Source organism: Oncorhynchus clarkii, chromosome 26, assembly GCF_045791955.1.
Source record: "Oncorhynchus clarkii lewisi isolate Uvic-CL-2024 chromosome 26, UVic_Ocla_1.0, whole genome shotgun sequence".
NCBI lineage: Eukaryota > Metazoa > Chordata > Actinopteri > Salmoniformes > Salmonidae > Oncorhynchus > Oncorhynchus clarkii.
The window spans coordinates 3,531,703-3,553,440 of NC_092172.1; the positions used below are offsets into that span (position 1 = coordinate 3,531,703).

The 21,738-nt window shown below is 42.2% G+C and overlaps 1 protein-coding gene across 1 annotated transcript in view; it reads left to right on the forward strand.

Annotated features, from left to right (window-relative positions):
- The window catches only part of LOC139384404 (ALK tyrosine kinase receptor-like), a 658,145-nt gene that overhangs the window by 271,857 nt on the left and 364,550 nt on the right, over positions 1-21,738 (forward strand).

The window sequence follows — 21,738 nt, forward strand, 5'->3', positions numbered from 1 at the left end:
GGAGGCTGAGACAGGAGGGGTCAGGAGACACTGTGGCCCCATCTGATGATACCCCCGGACAGGGCCAAACAAGAAGGATATAACCACACCCACTTTGCCAAAGCACAGCCCCCACACCACTAGAGGGATATCTTCAACCACCAACTTACCATCCTGAGACAAGGCCGAGTATAGCCCACAAAGATCAGAGAGATAGGTAGGAGCAAGCCCATATAATGCTTTGTAGGTTAGCAGTAAAACCTTGAAATCAGCCCTTGCCTTGACAGGAAGCCAATATAGGGAGGCTAGCACTGCAATAATATGATCTCATTTTTTGGTTCTAGTCACGATTCGACACTGCCTGTATTTTTGAGAGGTATTGACATGTTCAATGCACTGAGCTGTCTGTTTGAACTACTGGCGCACAGTTCGGACACCCATGCATACTCCACAAGAGGCCTCTTCACAGTCCTCCGGTCCAGAACAGACTATGGAAAGCGCACAGTACTAAATAGAGCCATGACTACATGGATTCCACATCAAGGAACTCATGCAAGCAGTAAAATTAGATTTAAAAAACACCTTATGGAACAGCGGAGACTGTGAAGCAATACAAACATAGGCACAGACACATGCATACAAACACACACGATAGCATACACACATGTATATGCGGTAGTGGTGAAGTAGGGGCCTGAGGGCACACAGTCTGTGAATGTATTGTAATGTTTTTTAAATTGTATAAACTGCCTTAATTTAGCTGGACCCCAGGAAGAGTGGCAGCAACTAATGGGGATCCATAATAAATACAAATGAAAATAGTTTGGGGTCGCCGGGGTTGCGAGGTGGGGGTTTGTTATTACATCGATAAATTACAACATCCTTCCGGACCTTTTCCACCTAGGAAATGTGTGTTACTGGACATTCTCATAAAGCAGAGTACCCCTGCTTTATGGCTCCAAGCCTTATGTCCAGAAAGCAGCACCCAACGACTGCCATCTCCAGGGCATTAGTATTCATAGATCAGGTAGGCGTCCCAAATGGCACTCTATTCCCTATATAGTTCACTCTTTTCAAAAGTAGTGCACTATATAATGAATAGGGTGCTATTTGGAACACTACCCTCATTTAATTAATATGGGTGGCTGTTTTGTCGAGAGGCTATTCAACGAGCTAACAAAAGCAACGGCTGGAAATAGATCCAGGAAGAGACCATTTAATCTGAAGTTATTCACTATAGGCCCGATTCCGACCTGAGTTAAGCGTGGGGTAAATGGAACGTAATTCACTTTTTGCTCTGTGTATTCTATGCTATTCACCTGCTATTCGTTTTGGGTGGAGATTAAGTACATGAAGGTGTCGTGGAGGTGTGTTTACAGATACACCATTTTTAAACTTGACTTAATTCCCTAATAATTCTGCCACCTTTACACTCGAGGAAACCATGAATAAATTCTAGCGAACCTACTGGTTCCAAGTGGGAAAAGCACCTTAATATTTTGGAGCTGCTTTTAAAAGCAGAAGTTGAATTGAAAACATATTTGCCATTGTTGAATTAGATTTTCATAATAGTAAGCTAGGACTGATGGTTTGCTTAGCTAAACCAGCAAGTCTGTTTGTTTGGTTACCAAGGCAACTATAGTAGCAATATGGTAAACTTCCTACCTTCAGTGGATATTCAACACATTTCTACCTAAACTTAAAAATTGCAGCAGATGTGTAACCTTATAGCCATGGTATAAAAGTGATAATCAACTTGCGTTCTCTGGAACACATAAAGCCCCTCGTTGATTATCCCTTAAATATTCGCTGGAGACAAATGTAAAACCAGCCGTATGGCAGAAAACTGAAGAATATCAACTTTCCCACAGTAAAGATTATGAAATAATGTGCCTTTATGCAGAATTTGTATTATACGGCCTTTCAACTTGCAGGGATGGGCGCTATCGAATGTCTTATTTAAAGGCTACCCTGCCTTTCTCTGTTTCCTATTACTATCATGTTAAATATTTGCCACTGTCAGTATTGACCGTCAGCAGGCCTTCTAACATCACGTATTCAACTGCCAATTAATTGTTAGTTCCCTTCATTCCATTTAAATACATTGTTTCGTTTACCTTCATTTGCTCCCTCTGTAAACGCCGTTATGGCCATGTGACTGTTGCTAAGGATCATTAGTAACAGTTTGAACCCGACACATGGCACAATACTTGGACGTGTGATCACAGTTCCATGGTTAGTGCAGGCAATAAATGAAGGTATAGCCTATATTTGTACACTATTCTCCCTATTATAATTATATGTACACCTATCTTCCAGCATTACCATGGGTTAAACAACTGAATGTGGCAATTTTCTGAATGAATCAAACAAGGCTCTCCAAACCTGTTTTTTTTATGATTCATAAATACTTTCCAAACCCTAAATTATATATTCTGTCTGTCTACAAAACTCAAAATAAAAAGGTACACTGTATATAAAGTGATGGCCCAAGATAAATGTACTGAAAACTGCATGAGAAAATCTGTTGGCAAGCAAGTAGGAGTGTTTTCAGCAGTTTAATAAAAAAAAGAATCAGCAAGTGAACCACACCTACAAAACCCGTTATACACCTTCATAAGGTAAGTCTGAATACCAACTACTGAGAAGTGCGTAGGAAAGGCGTGTGCAAGAATGGCATAATTTCCTAAATCGGAATTGGGCCCTATAAACCTATAAAGACCACAGAACATAATGGCTCTGATGAAATTACTAAGGGTAACTGCACCCAGAAATATATAATGGCAAGGATGGACTTCAATGCAAAGTTGTTTTTTTAAATACAGGTGAAACTGACTTTGAAACAGTGAATGAGATTGTTCACTTCACGTCTGACCCTTTGTTCTCCATTTCTTAAATGGTAGCCAGATGGCACCTCGATCGGTTGGCCAGTTGTCATGCAAAAAGTGGGTTTGAAATATTAGCGTTATCCGATTTTTTTAAATTACCTTCGTGAAAATCCACAAATTTGTCAACAGTGACACTCGAATCACAGAGAATGATTAATTAGGACCACTTCCTCCCGTTTGAATATTCGAGAAAGGTTTTGTTAATTTAATACAGTCTTTTACAACAATGAAGGAAAGCTAACTAATTACATGGGGGCTAACAGATTAATATTAATTTTTTTGTTTTAGAAGAAACAGAATTACGATTACAGATCATAGTCTCAAAGTGCGAAAGGCAGCAAGTCCTCAGTGGAGCTCTATCTCTTCTATGTACCAAACTGTGATGCAAAACTGAAACATAGCCACTCTCTCTTACCTTAGCAACAGTAGCTAGCTATACACATTTTTACCATTTTCAAAATGTAATTCAAGGTAGCACTACCGAACAGGCATGAGGTCAGATCAGCTGCAAACATTCATTTTGGTGCATCAAATCCACCTTTCCACCATAGCTTGCTAGTTAGCTAATCAAACCAATGCTCAAATTACATACAATAGCATATTGTCATGACAGTTTCATCAAACAGAAATATGTTATAGCTATGACTATTCTTACAGTGCCTTCAGAAAGTATTCACACCCTGTAACGTTCTTCGTCGGGCGAAAGAGAGGAGGACCAAAATGCAGTGTGATGATTATGCATTTTAATAGAATACTATAACAACGTACAAAAACAATAAACCGACAAATTGAACGAAGATGAACCAGTCCTGTACCGTGAACACTGGAAACAGGAACAATCACCCACACCCCACAATACAAAACAGGCTACCTAAATATGGTTCCCAATCAGAGACAACGACTAACACCTGCCTCTGATTGAGAACCATATCAGGCCAAACACATCGAAACAGACAAACTAGACATACAACATAGAATGCCCACTGATATCACATCCTGACCAAACAAAACATAGAAACAAACAACGCAAACTATGGTCAGAGTGTGACACACTTTTTTTTTTTTTTTCGAAATTCTTACAAATGAATACAAAATGAAAAACTGTATTCAACATCTTTTGTTACGAAAAGCCTAAAAAAGCCTAAAAATGTGCTTAGCAAATCACATAATAAGTTCCATGGACTCACTATGTGTGTAATAGTGTTTAAACATGATTTTTGAATGACTACTTCATCGCTCTACCCCACACATACAAATATCTGTAAGGTCCCTTAGTCAAGCAGTGCATTTCAAACACAGATTCAACCACAAAGACGAGGGAGGTTCCAATGCCAAATCCACATCTCTATCCCTCTAATCATCCCTGACTCTCCACTTCACTCGCTTTCAATGAACTAGAGAAACAGAGGGAGAGGAGAAATAAATAGGATATAATTGTGGTCAGGAAAAAAATCTATTGCTCTTTGTGTGATACAGTTGCACATCTCCCATTCCACACACGCTCTCTCTCACCTCCAATCAACTCTCGATTTCGTGCCTGACAGACTAACCACAGAGTTTGCCAATGTTAGCTGATTAGTTGTGAAGCTGGGACAGTTTCCAAATTAATTGCAATGGTAGAAACAGGACAAAACAAGCAACTTGTTAGCTGGCTAGGTAAACAAATATCCAACTCAATATCATATGAGCTCCATTGCGCGGGCATCTACCCTAACATGACAGTTAAGCTGTAGAAATAACAAGGCAATGTATAACGTAAACTCGTACATCGCCTTGGTCCGTACAATTGACCTTATTTTAGCGCCCTAAAAACGTAATACTTCCAGATCAACTGTAAGGTCAATACCATTGTAAAGCACAATTTCTCCCCTTTCCAGCAAAATCAATTACATGACCTAAACGCTGCCCGTTTCTGCATGACTCAAGCAGGTAATGAGCCCCGTCGGGTCTTTTTAAAAATGGCGGGTGGGGAAGCGAATCTAATGCGTGATAGTGAGAAGGAGAGATGACGTGTGGGAAAATGGCTTTTTATCACTCGATCTGTCCAACTTATCACCTTATTGCCTCTAAAATGTAAATAAAACACTATAAAGAGTTTATATAATGTATCATAAGAATTTGTAAATAACAGCATTTCTTACATTGGGTGCAAACTAAGATATTGTGCACAAACAGACACCTTGCATACCTATTTGAAGGCTTGTGTCGAATTTGAATCGGATTTTTAGGACGGCGCTAGTGTTTTTAAAGGATGATAGAAGTGCTACACCTGGTGGAGAGAGATTGTAAAACAGAAATAGTTGCTTTAGGCGTGATGTACGTTACGACATGACACGTTAAGACGTAACGGAGGGTCAGTTTTTTCAACTTTTCTCCAATACTATAGAGCCATTACCATGTTGATCAACGCTTGAATAGAAACGTAGTTCACACCCCTGGTTTTGAAGTCAACACAGTCGCTACATTCCCATTAGTTTTCTTTGTAGCCTCGTTTGAATGTTGCGTTAGCCTATGAATATCTGCACCTAGCAGACATGACTAACCATAACCTAAGCCCAACAGATAAATACAAATTACTCTACTTTTCATTTCAGTGGCTAGTTAGCTGGTTGTCTGTTAGATAGCTAGTGAAAATTACAAGGTTGACCCTTTGTGCCCGCAGCGCAAATGTACAGCTAGCTACACACTACTTTTCTTGCCTGACAGACTAGCTAGCTATAGCAAGCAGATTTGGCCATTTCCACATGAATTACATCGGTAGAAAAAAGACAAAACAATTGTCGTGACTCTCCAGGATCTAAGGCCTCAGATCAGCTTGGCAAATGGCTGACATGACCAGACCCCTCTCACCCACAGAAGAAGAGAGGGGGGCTGGGCAGGTTTATAACACCTCACGCCAATCGTAAATCTTATGCAGCACAGAACCCTCTCTTGCTTTTTAGTATCAAGATCGGAATTACTTTGTTACAGAGACATTTTACTGGCTAAAAACTCTCATGTCCAAAGAGTGAAATATTTCTAAGATAGGAATGTTAAGAATTGGTCAGTGGGGATCTAAAGAATAATCATGTCATATTGCTTTTCAATTTGTGATGTTATTAAAAACTGCAAAAGTTCCAGTGGCTAGATGTGCCAAGCTTATAGAGACTTGCAGCTGTAATTGCTGCAAAATGTGGCTCTACAAAGTATTGACTTTGGGGGGATGAATAGTTATTGTGAGGACGTTGGTAAAATGAAAAAATGCAGAGTCAGGTGCAGGACACAGTCCTGAGTAATCATCCCAAATTTACTCCAAAATAAGTAAGATTCCAACAAGGAACAAATACAATATTCCCAAGCACGAACAACGAGAACCCACATGACAAACAATAACGCAGAAAACAGAGAGGGAAATTAGAGGGTTAAATAAGGAACATAATTAATGGAATGGAAACGAGGTGTGTATGATCAAGACAAAACAAAACGAAAATGAAACATAGATCGGTGGTGTCTAGAAAGCCGGTGACGTCGACCGCCGAACGCCGCCCAAAGAAGGAGAGGGACCATCTTCGGCTGAAGTCGTGACCGTTATGCACACTCAAGTTCCATTTTTTTGTCTTATTTCTTGTTTGTTTCACAAGAAAAATATTTTGAATCTTCAAAGTGGTAGGCATGTTGTGTAAATCAAATGATTCAACGCCCCCCAAAAAAAATATATTTTAATTCCAGGTCGTAAAGCAACAAAATAGAAAAATGCCAAGGGCGTTGAATACTACTTCCACTGATTTCAAAACCCGGGCCCTCCAGAATGTGGAGAGCAACACTTATGCAGTTCTACAACACAATATATGTATTTTTTTAAAGCAGTGTTAGACAGGATTACCTACACATACTGATCACTGGCAAATTTAGACAGAAGCGTACAACATGGCAGACCAATCCAAACGCATCTCTCGGCATGACCAGACCACTCATTATCTCAGCCAATCATGGCTAGTGGGAAGGTTGCTCACTTTTTCTATGACTAAACCAACTATGCTCGTAATTAATGACCCTAAGCACACAGCCAAGACAATACAGGAGTGGCTTCCGGACAAGTCTCGGAATATCCTTGAGTGGCCAAGCCAGAGCCCCAACTGACCCGATCGAAAATCTCTGGAGAGACCTGAAAATAGCTGTGCAGCGAAGCTCCCCATCCAACCTCACAGAGCTTGAGAGGATCTGCAGAGAAGAATGGGATAAAATCCCCAAATACAGGTATGCCAGGCATGTAACGTCATACCCAAGGAGACTCGAAGCTGTAATCGCTGCCAAAGGTGTTTCAACAAAGTACCGAGGCAAGGGTCTGAATAGTTATGTAAATGTGATACGTTTTTTAAATTTGTAAAAATGTCTGAAACTTGTTTTTGTTTTGTCATTATGGGGTATTGTATGTAGATTGATAAGGACAGAAAACAATTTAATCCATTTTAGAATAAGGCTATGTGGAAAAAGTCAAAGGGTCTGAATACTTTCCGAATGCACTGTATAGTCTCTAATAATGGTCACATTGTTGAACCATGCACTACTGTTATACAGTCTGCTACATTAGCTTGTGGCACTGTTCACTACATAAGACAAGCTCTGACAATAACAAAGGGGCTGAAGTCTACATAATTCATATCACAGTACACTCCATAAGACTCTGTTAACTTCCATTAGCCCACTGTTCGTGCATGTTGCACATGGAACTGAGGCCAGTTAGAGGGCAATACAGTTTGCCCTGCTCATTGATGTCAGCCACCACATTTTGAGAGAGAAGGAGAGAGGGAGAAAAGGGGGAGAAATAAGACAAAGAAAGACCACACACACCCTCCTTGTAACAATCTTACTGCAGGTGTAGCCATCCTCTTATTTTTGGTGACGTCCTTTGCAGATCCTATTCCTCTCCTCCGCCTGTGATCGGTCAAAGAACCAAAGAGAAATCGGGAGGCTGGCGTCCCTCCAGAGTGATCCCGCACCATACCCATCGCCCTCAATATGTGGCTTTGTCAAGAGGCAGCCTTGCTCCTGCCGTTCACATGCCGTTTTTCTCAAGCAGCCCAGACGCACTTGACCTGCCATTCTCCCGGCCGGCGACTGCACAGCTGCTAGTTAAATCAAATCAAATCAAATGTATTTGTCACATACACATGGTTAGCAGATGTTAATGCGAGTGTAGCGAAATGCTTGTGCTTCTAGTTCCGACAATGCAGTAATAACCAACGAGTAATCTAACTAACAATTCCAAAACTACTACCTTATACACACAAGTGTAAAGGGATAAAGAATATGTACATAAAGATATATGAATGAGCGATGGTACAGAGCGGCATAGGCAAGATGCAGTAGATGGTATCGAGTACAGTATATACATATGAGATGAGTATGTAAACAAAGTGGCATAGTTTAAAGTGGCTAGTGATACATGTATTACATAAAGATGCAGTAGATGATATAGCGTACAGTATATACATATACATATGAGATGAATAATGTAGGGTATGTAAACATTATATTAAGAAGCATTGTTTAAAGTGGCTAGTGATATATTTTACATCCATTCCCATTATTAAAGTGGCTGGAGTTGAGTCAGTGTGTTGGCAGCAGCCACTCAATGTTAGTGGTGGCTGTTTAACAGTCGGATGGCCTTGAGATAGAAGCTGTTTTTCAGTCTCTCGGTCCCAGCTTTGATGCATCTGTACTGACCTCACCTTCTGGATGATAGTGGGGTGAACAGGCAGTGGCTCGGGTGGTTGTTGTCCTTGATGATCTTTATGGCCTTCCTGTGACATCGGGTGGTGTAGGTGTCCTGGAGGGCAGGTAGTTTGCCCCGGTGATGCGTTGTGCAGACCTCACTACCCTCTGGAGAGCCTTACGGTTGTGGGCGGAGCAGTTGTCGTACCAGGCGGTGATACAGCCCGACAGGATGCTCTCGATTGTGCATCTGTAGAAGTTTGTGAGTGCTTTTGGTGACAAGCCAAATTTATTCAGCCTCCTGAGGTCTTCTTCACGATGCGGTCTGTGTGGGTGGACCAATTCAGTTTGTCTGTGATGTGTACTCCGAGGAACTTAAAACTTACTACCCTCTCCACTACTGTCCCATCGATGTGGATAGGGGGGTGTTCCCTCTCCTGTTTCCTGAAGTCCACAATCATCTCCTTAGTTTTGTTGACGTTGAGTGTGAGGTTATTTTCCTGACACCACACTCCGAGGGCCCTCACATCCTCCCTGTAGGCCATCTCATCGTTGTGTCGTCCGCAAACTTGATGATTTAGTTGGAGGCGTGCGTGGCCACGCAGTCGTGGGTGAACAGGGAGTACAGGGGAGGGCTCAGAACGCACCCTTGTGGGGCCCTAGTGTTGAGGATCAGCGGGGTGGAGATGTTGTTACCTACCCTCACCACCTGGGGGCGGCCTGTCAGGAAGTCCAGTACCCAGTTGCACGGGGCGGGGTCGAGACCCAGGGTCTCGAGCTTGATGACGAGTTTGGAGGGTATTACGGTGTTAAATGCTGAGCTGTAGTCGATGAACAGCATTCTCACATAGGTGTTCCTTTTGTCCAGGAGGGAAAGGGCAGTGTGGAGTGCAATTGCATCATCTGTGGAACTGCGAATTGGAGTGGGTCTTGACTATCCGGGAGGATGCTGTTCATGTGAGCCATGACCAGTCTTTCAAAGCACTTCATGGCTACCGATGTGAGTGCTACAGGGTGGTAATCATTTTGGAAGCTTACCTTAGTTTCCCTGGGCAAAGGGACTTTGGTGGTCTGCTTGAAACATGTAGATATTATAGACTCGGTCAGGGAGAGGTTGAAAATGTCAGTGAAGACACTTGCCAGTTGGTCCGCGCATGGTTTGAGGACACATCCTCGAAATCCGTCAAGCACTTCAGCTTTGTGAATGTTGACAAAAAGTCTTGCTCATATCGGCTACCAAAAGCATTATCACACAGCCGTCCAGAGCAGCTGGTGATCTCGTGCATGCATCAGTGTTGCTTGCCTCAAAGAGTGCATAAAAGGCATTTAGCTTTTCTGGTTGGCTCGCGTCACTGGGCAGTTCAAGTCTCCTTTTTCCATTTTAGTCCGTAATACTTTTCAAGCCCTGCCTCATCCGATGAGCATCAGAGCCGGTGTCGTAGGGTTCAATCTTAATCCTATACTGACGCTTTGCTTGTTTGATGGTTCGTGTGAGGGCATAGCGCGATTTCTTATAAGTGTCCGGATTAGTGTCCCTCCCCTTGAAAGTGGCAGCTCTAGCCTTTAGCTCGATGCGGATGTTGCCTGTAATTAATGGCTTCTGGTTGGGATGTAAATGAGGCATTTATATGTGGAAATAATTTAAAAATAAAAACAATTATGAAGCAATCACAGATTGACCATTTTAACCTACCACAACCCAAACTATAAGATTGAATTGCTCCATTGGTGCTGACAGGAAAATAAACAATTTATTGCTTCAAAATATCTTTCAAGAGCTGTCAACTACCTTGTCCATTTCCCATCTGAGTAGGCTTATGTATTAGGCTAGGACAAATGTAGGTTTAAGTAGCAGTTTCGTAGTCCTGGACTATAAATCATTTTGACTTGAGATTTTCGATTGGTCATGAAAAAACATTACCAAGTACCTGCAACCCGCCTCACTCAATGTGGTACAGATCTGCTTTTTTTTAGACCTTATAACTGGAACCTCCATCAGAAGCTAGCCAGCTAATTAGCTACTAGCCATTCAGTCATTGTTAGCCACTGCTAGCAGTCTTTACCTTTAGCTCGGACACCAACCGCTTTAGCCCGGATAATACCTGTCAGTCTGCAGAGCGAGATATCAGCCCTGAGCATATCGGACTGCTTTTTCCCCACTACATTCCTGCCGCAAGCTCTGGACCATTAAACCAGATCTTAGCAGCTAGATAGCTGCTACCGAGTGGCTATTGTGGCTAACGCCCTTGTCCAGAAGTATGCACCAGTTAGCCTCAAGCTAGGCCCATCCCCCAGGCTAGCAAATTATGTACACCAACTACAATACCTCTCTTGCCAATTGGCCTGGACCCTTGTCAACACAGAGCCCCGCCGATCCATCACGACTGGTCTGCTGACGTAATTCGGCCGATGTGCTCTCAACCGACCTCTGCATCGTGGATGTTGGTGATGATCCATCTGCTCGCCCCGGCCCGCTAACGTTAGCTTCCTGAACGCCTTGTCTCCCTGCTTCATCTATTGCTGCTCATTGGACCCTATGATCACTCGACTACACAGCTGATGCCTGCAGGACTGTTCATTAACCTCTTGATCCTACTTGAGACGCAGACGTCTCAACTAGGCACCTGGAAATGCAAATGCGCTACGCTAAATGCTAAATGTACTCGTTAAAACTCAAACGTTCATTAAAATACACATGCAGGGTATTGAATTACACTCGTTGTGAATCTAGCCAACAAGTCAGATTTTTAAAATGCTTTTCGGCAAAAGCATGAGAAGCTATTATCTGATAGCATGCAACACCCCAATATACCTGAAGGGGACGTAAACAAAATAATTAGTGTAGCCGGCGCTACACAAAAACGCAGAAATAAAATATAAAACATTCATTACCTTTGATGATATTCTTTGTTGGCACTCCTATATGTTCCATAAACATCACAAATTGGTGTTTTTCCCGCTTAAATCCGTCCATGTATGCCCAAAATATCCATTTGTATAGCCTGTCTGGTTCAGGAAAAAAGCTCTCTTCCAACACGCAACGTCATTTTTTAAAATTATATAAGTTGCCTATATTCTTTGACAAAACACTTCAACCCACTTTTGTAACCCAACTTTAGGTATTTGTAAACGTTAATAAGCGATCAAATTGATCACTGGGCGATCTGTATTCAATAGCAGCTACTCAAGAAAACAATGTCCATTTTTCAATCTTCCAAAATCGATTGTTGTAGGCTGGATGGAATGAGGGATCTATTGGTCATGTCTCAAAGGATTTTTGTCAATGAAAATGACGTTTTTGCTGTAGGAATTGCATCCGTGTCCATATGTAATTTGGTGTCCTTTAAAAAATACATGCAAGTGGCGCACGGATATTATTTTCAGCTTTCAGTGACCAGTTTTTCTTGCGCTTTTCGATGAAACACACGCTCTGTTATAGTCACAGCCGTGATTTAACCAGTTTTAGAAACTTCAGTGTTTTCTATCCACACATACTAATCATATGCATATACTATATTCCTGGCATGAGTAGCAGGACGCTGAAATGTTGCGCGATTTTTAACAGAATGTTCGAAAAAGGAGGGGGTAGACTGAAGAGGTTCATTTTGTTTATCTGTCGGCCCCAGCCTCGAACTCAGGCCCTTTGTGTAACTGACCCTCTCTGCCCATTCATTTCCATTTACCCGTTGTTGTCTTATCTCTCCCAATCAACACCTGTGATTGCTTTATGCCTCTCTCTAATGTCAATATGCCTTGTATACTGTTGTTTAGGGTAGCTCTCATTGTTTTATTTTACTGTGGAGTCCCACCCTCATCATGCCTCAAATAGCCCCATTGAACCACCCACACATGCGGAGACCGCACCTAGATTAACTGGTGCCTCCAGAGATGCAACCTATCTCATTGTCACTCAATGGCTAGGTTTACCTCCACTGTACTCACACCCTACCATACCCTTGTCTGTACACTATGCCTTGAATCTATCCTACCACACCCAGAAATCTGCTATTTTTATTCTCTGTTCTCAAAGCACTAGACGACTGGTTCTTCTAGCCTTTAGCCGTACCCTCATTCTACTCCTCCTCTGTTCCTCTGGTGATGTAGAGGTTTACCCAGGCCCTGCAGCCCTCAGCACCACTCCCATTCCCCAGGCGCTCTCATTTGTTGACTTCTGCAACCGTAAAAGCATTGGGTTCATACATGTTATCAGAAGCCTCCTCCCTAAGTTTGCTTTATTCACTGCTTTAGGACACTCCGCCAACCCTGATGTCCTGACCATGTCTGAATCCTGGCTTAGGAAGGCCACCAAAAAAATCTGAGATTTCCATCCCCAATTACAACATTCTCCGTCAAGACAGAACTGCTAAAGGGGTCAGAATTGCAATCTACTGAAGATATAGCCCACAGAGTTCTGTCATACTTTCCAGGTCTATGCCCAAACAGTTCAAGCTTCTACTTTTAAAGATCCATCTCTCCAGAAATAATTTCCTCACTGTTGTTACTTGTTATAGACCCCCCTCGGCTCCCAGCTGTGACCCTGGACACCATATGTGAATTGATTGCCCCCATCTATCGTCAGAATTCATACTGCTAGGTGACCTAAATTGGGATATGCTTAACACCCCGGCCGTCCTACAATCTAAGCTAGATGCCCTCTATCGCACACAAATTATCATGGAACCTACCAGGTACAACCCCAAATCCGTAAACATGGGCACCAACTTGCCCTCTAAATATACCTCTGCTCTTTTCAACCAGGATCTCAGTGATCACTGCCTCATTGCCTGCGTCTGTTATGGGTCCACGGTCAAATGACCACCCCACCCTTCATCACTGTCAAACGCTCCCTAAAACACTTCTGCGAGCAGGCCTTTCTAATTGACCTGGCCCGGGTATCCTGGAAGGATATTGACCTCATCCCGACAGTAGAGGATGCCTGGTTGTTCTTTAAAAGTGGTTTCCTCACCATCTCACGCTTTCAAAAAATTTAGAACTAAGAACAGATATAGCCCTTGGTTTACTCCAGACTTGACTGCCCTTGACCAGCACAAAAACACCCTGTGGTGCACTGCACTTGCATCGAATAATATGCAACTTTTCAGGGAAGTCAGGAACCAATACACACATTTATTTATTTAGGAAAGCAAAGGCTAGCTGTCTCCAAAAAGAAATTTGCATCCTGCAGCACTAATTCCAAAATAGTTTGGGACACTGTAAAGTCCATGGAGAATAAGAGTCCTCCTTCCAGCTGCCCACTGCGCTGAGACTTGGAAACACTGTCACTACTGATACATTTCTGAGCATTTCTCTACTGCTGGCCATGCTTTCCACCTGACTACCCCACCCCAGCCAACAGCTCTGCACCCCCCGCCTGAACTGGCCCAAGCCCCCCCACACAGACTTTTCCTTCAACCAAATCCAAAGAGCTGCACAATCTGGATCCCTACAAATCAGCGTGGCTAGACAATCTGGACCCTTTCTTTCTAAAATTATCCACCACCATTTTTGCAACCCCTATTACTAGTCTGTTCAACCTCTCTTTCCTATCGGCTGAGATTCCTAAATATTGTAAGGCTGCCGCGGTCATCCCCCTCTTCAAAGGGGGAGACCCTCTAGACCCAAACTGTTATAGACCTGTATCAATCCTGCCTTGCCTTTATAAATTCTTCGAAAGCCAAGTGAACAGACAGATCACCAACTATTTCGAATCCCACCGTACCTTCTCCGCTATGCAATATGGTTTCTGAGCTGGTCACGGGTGCACCTCATCCACGCTCAAGGTCCTAAACAATATCATAACCGCCATCGGTAAAAAAACAGTACTGTGCTATCGTCTTCATCGACCTGGCTAAGGCTTTCGACTCTATCAATCACCGTATTCTTATCGGCAGACTCATCAGCCTTGGTTTCTCTAATGACTGCCTCGCCTGGTTCACCAACTACTTCTCAGATAGAGTTCAGTGTGTCAAATCAGAGGGCCTGTTGTCCGGACCTCTGGCAGTCTCTATGGGGGTGCCACAGGGTTCAATTCTCAGGCAGACTCTTTTCTCTGTATATATCAATGATGTCGCTCTTGCCGAGGGTGATTCTTTGATCCACCTCTACGCAGATGATACCATTCTGTATATATCTGGCCCTTCTTTGGACACTGTGTTAATTAACAAACCTCCAAACAAGCTTCAATGCCATACAACACTCCTTCCGTGGCCTCCAACTGCTCTTGATTGCTAGTATAATGAAATGCATGCTCTTGAGTCAATTGCTGCCCGCACCCGCCAGCCCGACTAGCATCACTACTCTGGACAGCTCTGACTTAGAATATGTGAACAACTATAAATACCTAGGTGTCTGACTAGACTGTAAATTCTCCTTCCAGACTCACATTAAGGATCTCCATTCCAAAGTTAAATCTAGAATCGGCTTCCTATTTTGCAAAACAAATCCTCCTTCACCCAAACATACCCTCGTAAAACTGACTAACCTACCGATCCTTGACTTAGGCGATGTCATTTACAAAATAGCCTCCAGCACTCTACTCAGCAAATTGGATGCATTCTATCACAGTGCCATCCGTTTTGTCACCAAAGCCCCATATACTACCCATCACTGCGACCTGTATGAGCTCGTTTGCACTTCCTCGCTACATATTCGTCGCCAAACTTATTGGCTCCAGGTCATCTATAAGTCTTTGCTAGATAAAGCTCCGCCTTACCTCAGCTCAGGTCACCATAGCAATACTCAACCGTAGCACGTGCTCCAAGCAGGTATATTTCACTGGTCATCCCCAAAGCCAACAACGCCTTTCCTTCCAGTTCTCTGCTGCCAATGACTGGATCTCCCTCACTAACTTTAAGCGTCAGCTGTCAGAGCAGCTTACCAATAGCTGCAGCTGGACACAGCCCATCCAACTAATTACCTACCTCATCCCCATATTTGTTTTCGTTTTTCTGCTCTTTTGCACACCAGTATTTCTACATATACATATACATATATATATATAAATATTTATATATATATATATCACTCCAGTGTAAATTGATAAATTGTAATTACTTTGCCACTATTGGCCTATTTATTTCCTTACCTCCTTACTTCATTTGCACACACTGTATACAGATGTTTCAATTGTGTTATTGACTGTAAAAAGTTTTATCCCATGTGTAACTCTGTGTTTTTGGTTTTTGTCACACTGCTTTGCTTTATCTTGGCCAGGTCGCAGTTGTAAATTATAACTTTTCTTAACTGGCCTACCTGATTCAATGAAGGTTAAATAAATAAAATAAACATACATGGGGTAAACCTATGTATTAGGCTGTTTGAGAGGTTTAAATCTGTTCTACAGTCGATCAATAAAGCTACAATACCTGTATTCTTATGCTGAAAAGCCTTGTTAGTGCACAGGTCAAATTAACTTTCGGAATTAAGACAAAAGTTAATATTTCACTTAAACTATAGTTTCTGTATTAATATATTAATAGATGGTCAATGCAAAGCCATTGAGAATTATTATTTTTTTTACTAAAATGCTAACTCAACTCCATGCTTTTGACATGTTGATGTCTTGATTGACCTGCAAAGATCCAGTGTTAGATGGCTTAGTAAGATACAATATGGCTCAGTTTGTTCACGACAGCTGCCACTTGCTTATTAAGACAACCAACTTTTCAGTCATCACTCAAACTATTATAAAGGTCAGATACTGTAGTTGGCTAAGAATAACGTTACGCAAATAGCTCATCTTCATGGTAGCATTTGCAACAATTGTGTTAAACCAGTTGTCACAACATTTGACTGATTATGACATGTTATTGTGTGATCACATATTATTTGACTAAGATACATCATAATGACGCCTGCTACGTAAACTCAGCAGCGTTTTGTACACTTTATGCTCATACGGATTAAGTCAAATGTTTAGAAAAATATCCCCAGGCAAGTAAATTACGTTTCTCCTTTGAACGTAGTGTTAAAAGGTTGAAATGGCCTTGTATGGGAAAGTGGTGTTCATTAGCTAAATCAATGGAGAGTAGTCATGCACAAAGGGGATTAACAAGATAGTTACCCTTGTACTAAGGGGGTTCGAGGCGCTCTTTTGTTTCTGATTCATAATGTAAGCAACAGATTTAACCTATTGTCCTATGTTGCGTCTCAAATGGCACCCTATTCCTTACTAGAACCTTCTGGGCCCTGGTCAAAAGTAGTGCACTAAGCATTTCCCTGTGGGCCCTGGTCAAAAGTAGTGCACTAAGCATTTCCCTGTGGGCCCTGGTCAAAAGTGGTGCACTAGGGAATATGGTGTCATTTAGACATACTCTTAGAGGCGGAGCGTAATTTGTTAATGTGCATGGCTGTTTTGCTGTGTGATGTGACAGATGGAAAGGATCTCAACTTTGAATGTCTGGGTAACTTTCCTTGGTAACGTTTCCTTCAGCAGGGTGATTCAGGTGGTCCAAAATATTAATGTTTACAGTAATGTCTTCTTCTGTATTTGTGACCAAAGGTTTGAAAGAGTGATTGGGAGAGAATGTCTGCATTCTAGTTCCTCACAAATGTATATTTCTTCATTTTTTTTCAAATGACCAGAGGTTTGGCTTCTGGTAAACAATCCTTTTTCACTACCATTTTCAATCTGTAAAATACACTGAAAAAAATAAAGGGAACACTTAAACAACACAATGTAACTCCAAGTCAATCACACTTCTGTGAAATCAAACTGTCCACTTAGGAAGAAACACTGATTGACAATACATTTAATATGCTGGTGTGCAAATGGAATAGACAACAGGTGGAAATTATAGGGAATTAGCAAGACACCCCCAATAAAGGAGTGGTTCTGCAGGTGGTGACCACAGACCACTTCTCAGTTCCTATGCTTCCTGGCTGATGTTTTGGTCACTTTTGAATGCTGGCGGTGCTTTCACTCTAGTGGTAGCATGAGACGGAGTCTACGACCCACACAAGTGGCTCAGGTAGTGCAGCTCATCCAGGATGGCACATCAATGCGAGCTGTGGCAAGAAGGTTTGCTGTGTCTGTCAGCGTAGTGTCCAGAGCATGGAGGCACTACCAGGAGACAGGGCAGTACATCAGGAGACGTGGAGGAGGCCATAGGAGGGAAACAACCCAGCAGCAGGACCGCTACCTCTGCCTTTTTGCAAGGAGGAGCACTGCCAGAGCCCTGCAAAATGACCTCCAGTAGGCCACAAATGTGCATCTGTCTGCTCAAACGGTCAGAAACAAACTCCATGAGGGTGGTATGAGGGCCCGATGTCCACAGGTGGGGGTTGTGCTTACAGCCCAACACCGTGCATGACGTTTGGCATTTGCCAGAGAACACCAAGATTGGCACATTCGCCACTGGCGCCCTGTGCTCTTCACAGATGAAAGCAGGTTCACACTGAGCACATGTGACAGACGTGACAGCCTGGAGACATCCTTGGAGATCGTTCTGCTGCCTGCAACATCCTCCAGCATGACCGGTTTGGCGGTCGGTCAGTCATGGTGTGGGGTGGCATTTCTTTGGGGGGCCGCACAGCACTCCATGTGCTTTCCAGAGGTAGCCTGACTGCCATTAGGTGCCGAGATGAGATCCTCAGACCCCCTGTGAAACCATATGCTGGTGCGGTTGGCCCTGGGTTCCTCCTAATGCAAGACAATGCTAGACCTCATGTGGCTGGAGTGTGTCAGCAGTTCCTGAAAGAAGAAGACATTGATGATATGGACTGGCCCGCCCGTTCCCCAGACCTGAATCCAATTGAGCACATCTGGGACATCATGTCTCGCTCCATCCACCAACGCCACGTTGCACCATAGACTGTCCAGGAGTTGGCGGATGCTTTAGTCCAGGTCTGGGAGGAGATCCCTCAGGAGACCATCCGTCACCTCATCAGGAGCATGCCCAGGCGTTGTAGGGAGGTCATACAGGCACATGGAGGCCACACACACTACTGAGCCTCATTTTGACTTGTTTTAAGGACATTACATTAAAGTTGGATCAGCCTGTAGTGTGGTTTTCCACTTTACTTTTGAGTGTGACTCCAAATCCAGACCTCCATGGGTTGATACATTTGATTTCCATTGATCATTTTTGTGTGATTTTGTTGTCAGCACATTCAACTATGTAAAGAAAAAAGTATTTAATAAAAATATTTAATTCATTCAGATCTGGGATGTGTTATTTTAGTGTTCCCTTTATTTTTTTGAGCAGTGTAGATTAATAACACTGGCTGGGATATTGAACATTCTAGTAAAACCTTCACCTCACTGAAACAGCTAACATGCAAAACAATAATACATGTGGCTAAGCTACACTTAGAATGAAAATAGTTTCTAAAGAACTTGGACTTTTAACCAAGTTCTTTAGAAACTATTTTCATTCTAAGTGTAGCTTAGCTACATTTATTATTGTTTTTTATCTGACTAGATGTGTGCAGAGACCTGTTCCTGTTTTTCAATGTCTAAGTGCTTAACAACTCCATTTTACCTCGGCCTTCTCCGAAAAAACACCTCTTTGCCAAACAAAATAGATTATAATACAATAATGCACCCCTTTCGGTAGAAACACTTCTCTTTGTTGGCATTGGCAGTTGCAGAAATGTAGAATTATCTTGTCATCTTTGATGGTGTAATCGAACCGTTATACGCAGCGTCGTCAAAGCAGATATGATTACGTATTCAGGCGCGCATTAAGATATAAGAATAAATGAGGGCTCCAAATGAGGATAAATGTGCAATACAATCTCTGTCCCTGGTAATTTGGTAAGTCATCAATTCTCACCCAGTTTGCTCATGTAGTGGGTGGGAAAATCTTGTGTCATATCCAAATACATACATATTCTGTTGAGTTATGTCTCTGGCCCAATTGGCAATGCGCACAAGCACTAAATGAGTCAGAGTGTGAACAAATGTGTTTTTGCATTAGTTAATGTGTGGGGTATACTATTGAGTATGAAATAAGGGAGAAAAGAGCCAAATGTGCAGTTGTTGTGATCTTTGTGTCTGCTAGAGACTCGTTAATAAGATAAAGTCTATCTGTGAGTGCAGAGTCAATTATTTGTCTGAATTAGTGTCTTGCATACATTTGTCTGCTAGAGAGTAACAGACACTATGCAGTAGTAAGGACCTTAAAAGAGCGAAGACGGCCTCTTAGAGAGTCTCTCTCTCTCTCTCTCTCTCTCTCTGTGTGTGTGTGTCTAAGCCAAGTTATTAAACTACTCACTGTTTTAACATCAGCTTCAGTGGGCACTCAAGTTCACTGTACAGATCACTGGCCCTCATTGTGAAAACGACCCGTTAAATTCCAGCAACACCACAAACCCACTGCAACTCGTCGGGCGTGCTGGCATTATTGAACAGAATCAACATTTTACCAGAATTAGCCCTATATGGCAGCCTTGAAATTTAACCTTTAAAAACTGTTCACATCACATAATTTGTGTTCACTGTTTATTCTCCCACTTGGCCAGCAAAGAAATCAATGTTTTTGCCAAACTACAACATTTTAACAATCGAAAACATTACCATTACTGTCATTAAGTGGCTGGGGAGCAATTGTTCCTAATGTTCTTTAAAATTAGGTTATTTTTCATCTGTGCAGCCAAGCAATATACAGCAGCCCTAATGCAGTGCTGCTCAAATATCACCTCATTTAACTTCTTTGGGATGGTGGGCGGTATTTTGACTTCCGGATGAAAAGCATGCCCATAGTAAACTGCCTGCTACTCAGGCCCAGAAGCTAGGATATGCATATAATTGGTAGATTTGGATAGGAAACACTCTTAAAATAATGTTTGTGGGTATAACAGAACTTAAATGGCAGGCGAAACCCAGAGGACAAACCATCCCCCCCCAAAGAATTCATCCTACCACTGATTTCAATGGCTGGCATTTTTATAATAGGGTGAAATCGTGCCCGATTGCAGTTCCTAGGGCTTCCACTAGATGTCAACAGTCTTTAGAAAGAGTTTCAGGCTGGCTTTTGAAAAAATTAGCCAGAATTTGTAGTTTTTCTAGGTGGCTCCCATTTTGGCTGTAGTGTTTCCAAGAGCGTGAATGAGAGCGCGTTCGTTGGTATTTTTCTCCAGTAAAGACAATAACGATTCTCCGTCTTAAATTTAATAATTTATTTGCGTATTAGGGTACCTAAGGTTTGATTATAAACATTGATTGACTTGTTTGGGATTCATTTTGTATGCATTTTGAATGAGGGAAACTGAGTGGATTATTGACTGAAGCGCACCAGATAAACTGAGTTTTTATGGATATAAAGAAGGAGTTATTCGAACAAAATTATCATTTTTAATGTAACCGGGACCTTTTGGAGTGCCAACAGAAGAAGATCTTCAAAGGTAAGGCATATATTATATCGCTATTTCTGACTTTCGTGTCGCAACTCCATGGTTGAAAATTATTTGCTGAGCCCTGTCCTCAGATAATCACATGGTTTGCTTTCGCCGTAAAGCTTTTTTGAAATCTGACACGGCGGCTGGATTAACAACAAGTTAAGCTTTATTTTGATGTATTGCACTTGTGATTTCATGAAAGTTTAATATTTATAGTAATTTAATTTGAAGTTGTCGAATTGGGATGCTAGTGTCCCACAAGATGTTTTAAGGGTCAGAGTTATCATTCAGAAAGTCTCGCAGAAATTCATTCCTAGGCCACTGACTGAGTTCCACATGAAAGAACGATGGCGCCGGAAGAAATGGATCGATCACAAATATCCTACCAACGGGACTTAAAAAACTGTAATATCTTATGTTTCACCGAATTGTGGCTGAATGACGACATGGAAAAACATTCAGAACAGCACACTCCGTTAAGACGAGAGGGGACAGTCTGTGTATATTTGTAAACAACAGCCAGTGCATGAAATCAAGGAAGTCTCTAGATTTTGCTTGCATGAGGTAGAGTATCTCATGATAAGATATAGACACACTATTTGCCAATAGACTTTTCATCAATTTTTTTTCATGGCTGTTTATTTCCCACCACAGGCAGATGCTGGCGCTAAGAACGCACTCAGTCGGCTGTATAAGGAAATAAGCAAACAGGAAACCACTCACCTAGATGTAGCACTCCTAGTGGCCATGGACTTTAACCTCTACTGACTCCGCATGCGGGAGCGTAATCATCGCCTGAAACTAATTAGCATAACGCAACGGACAGAAATATCCCTAG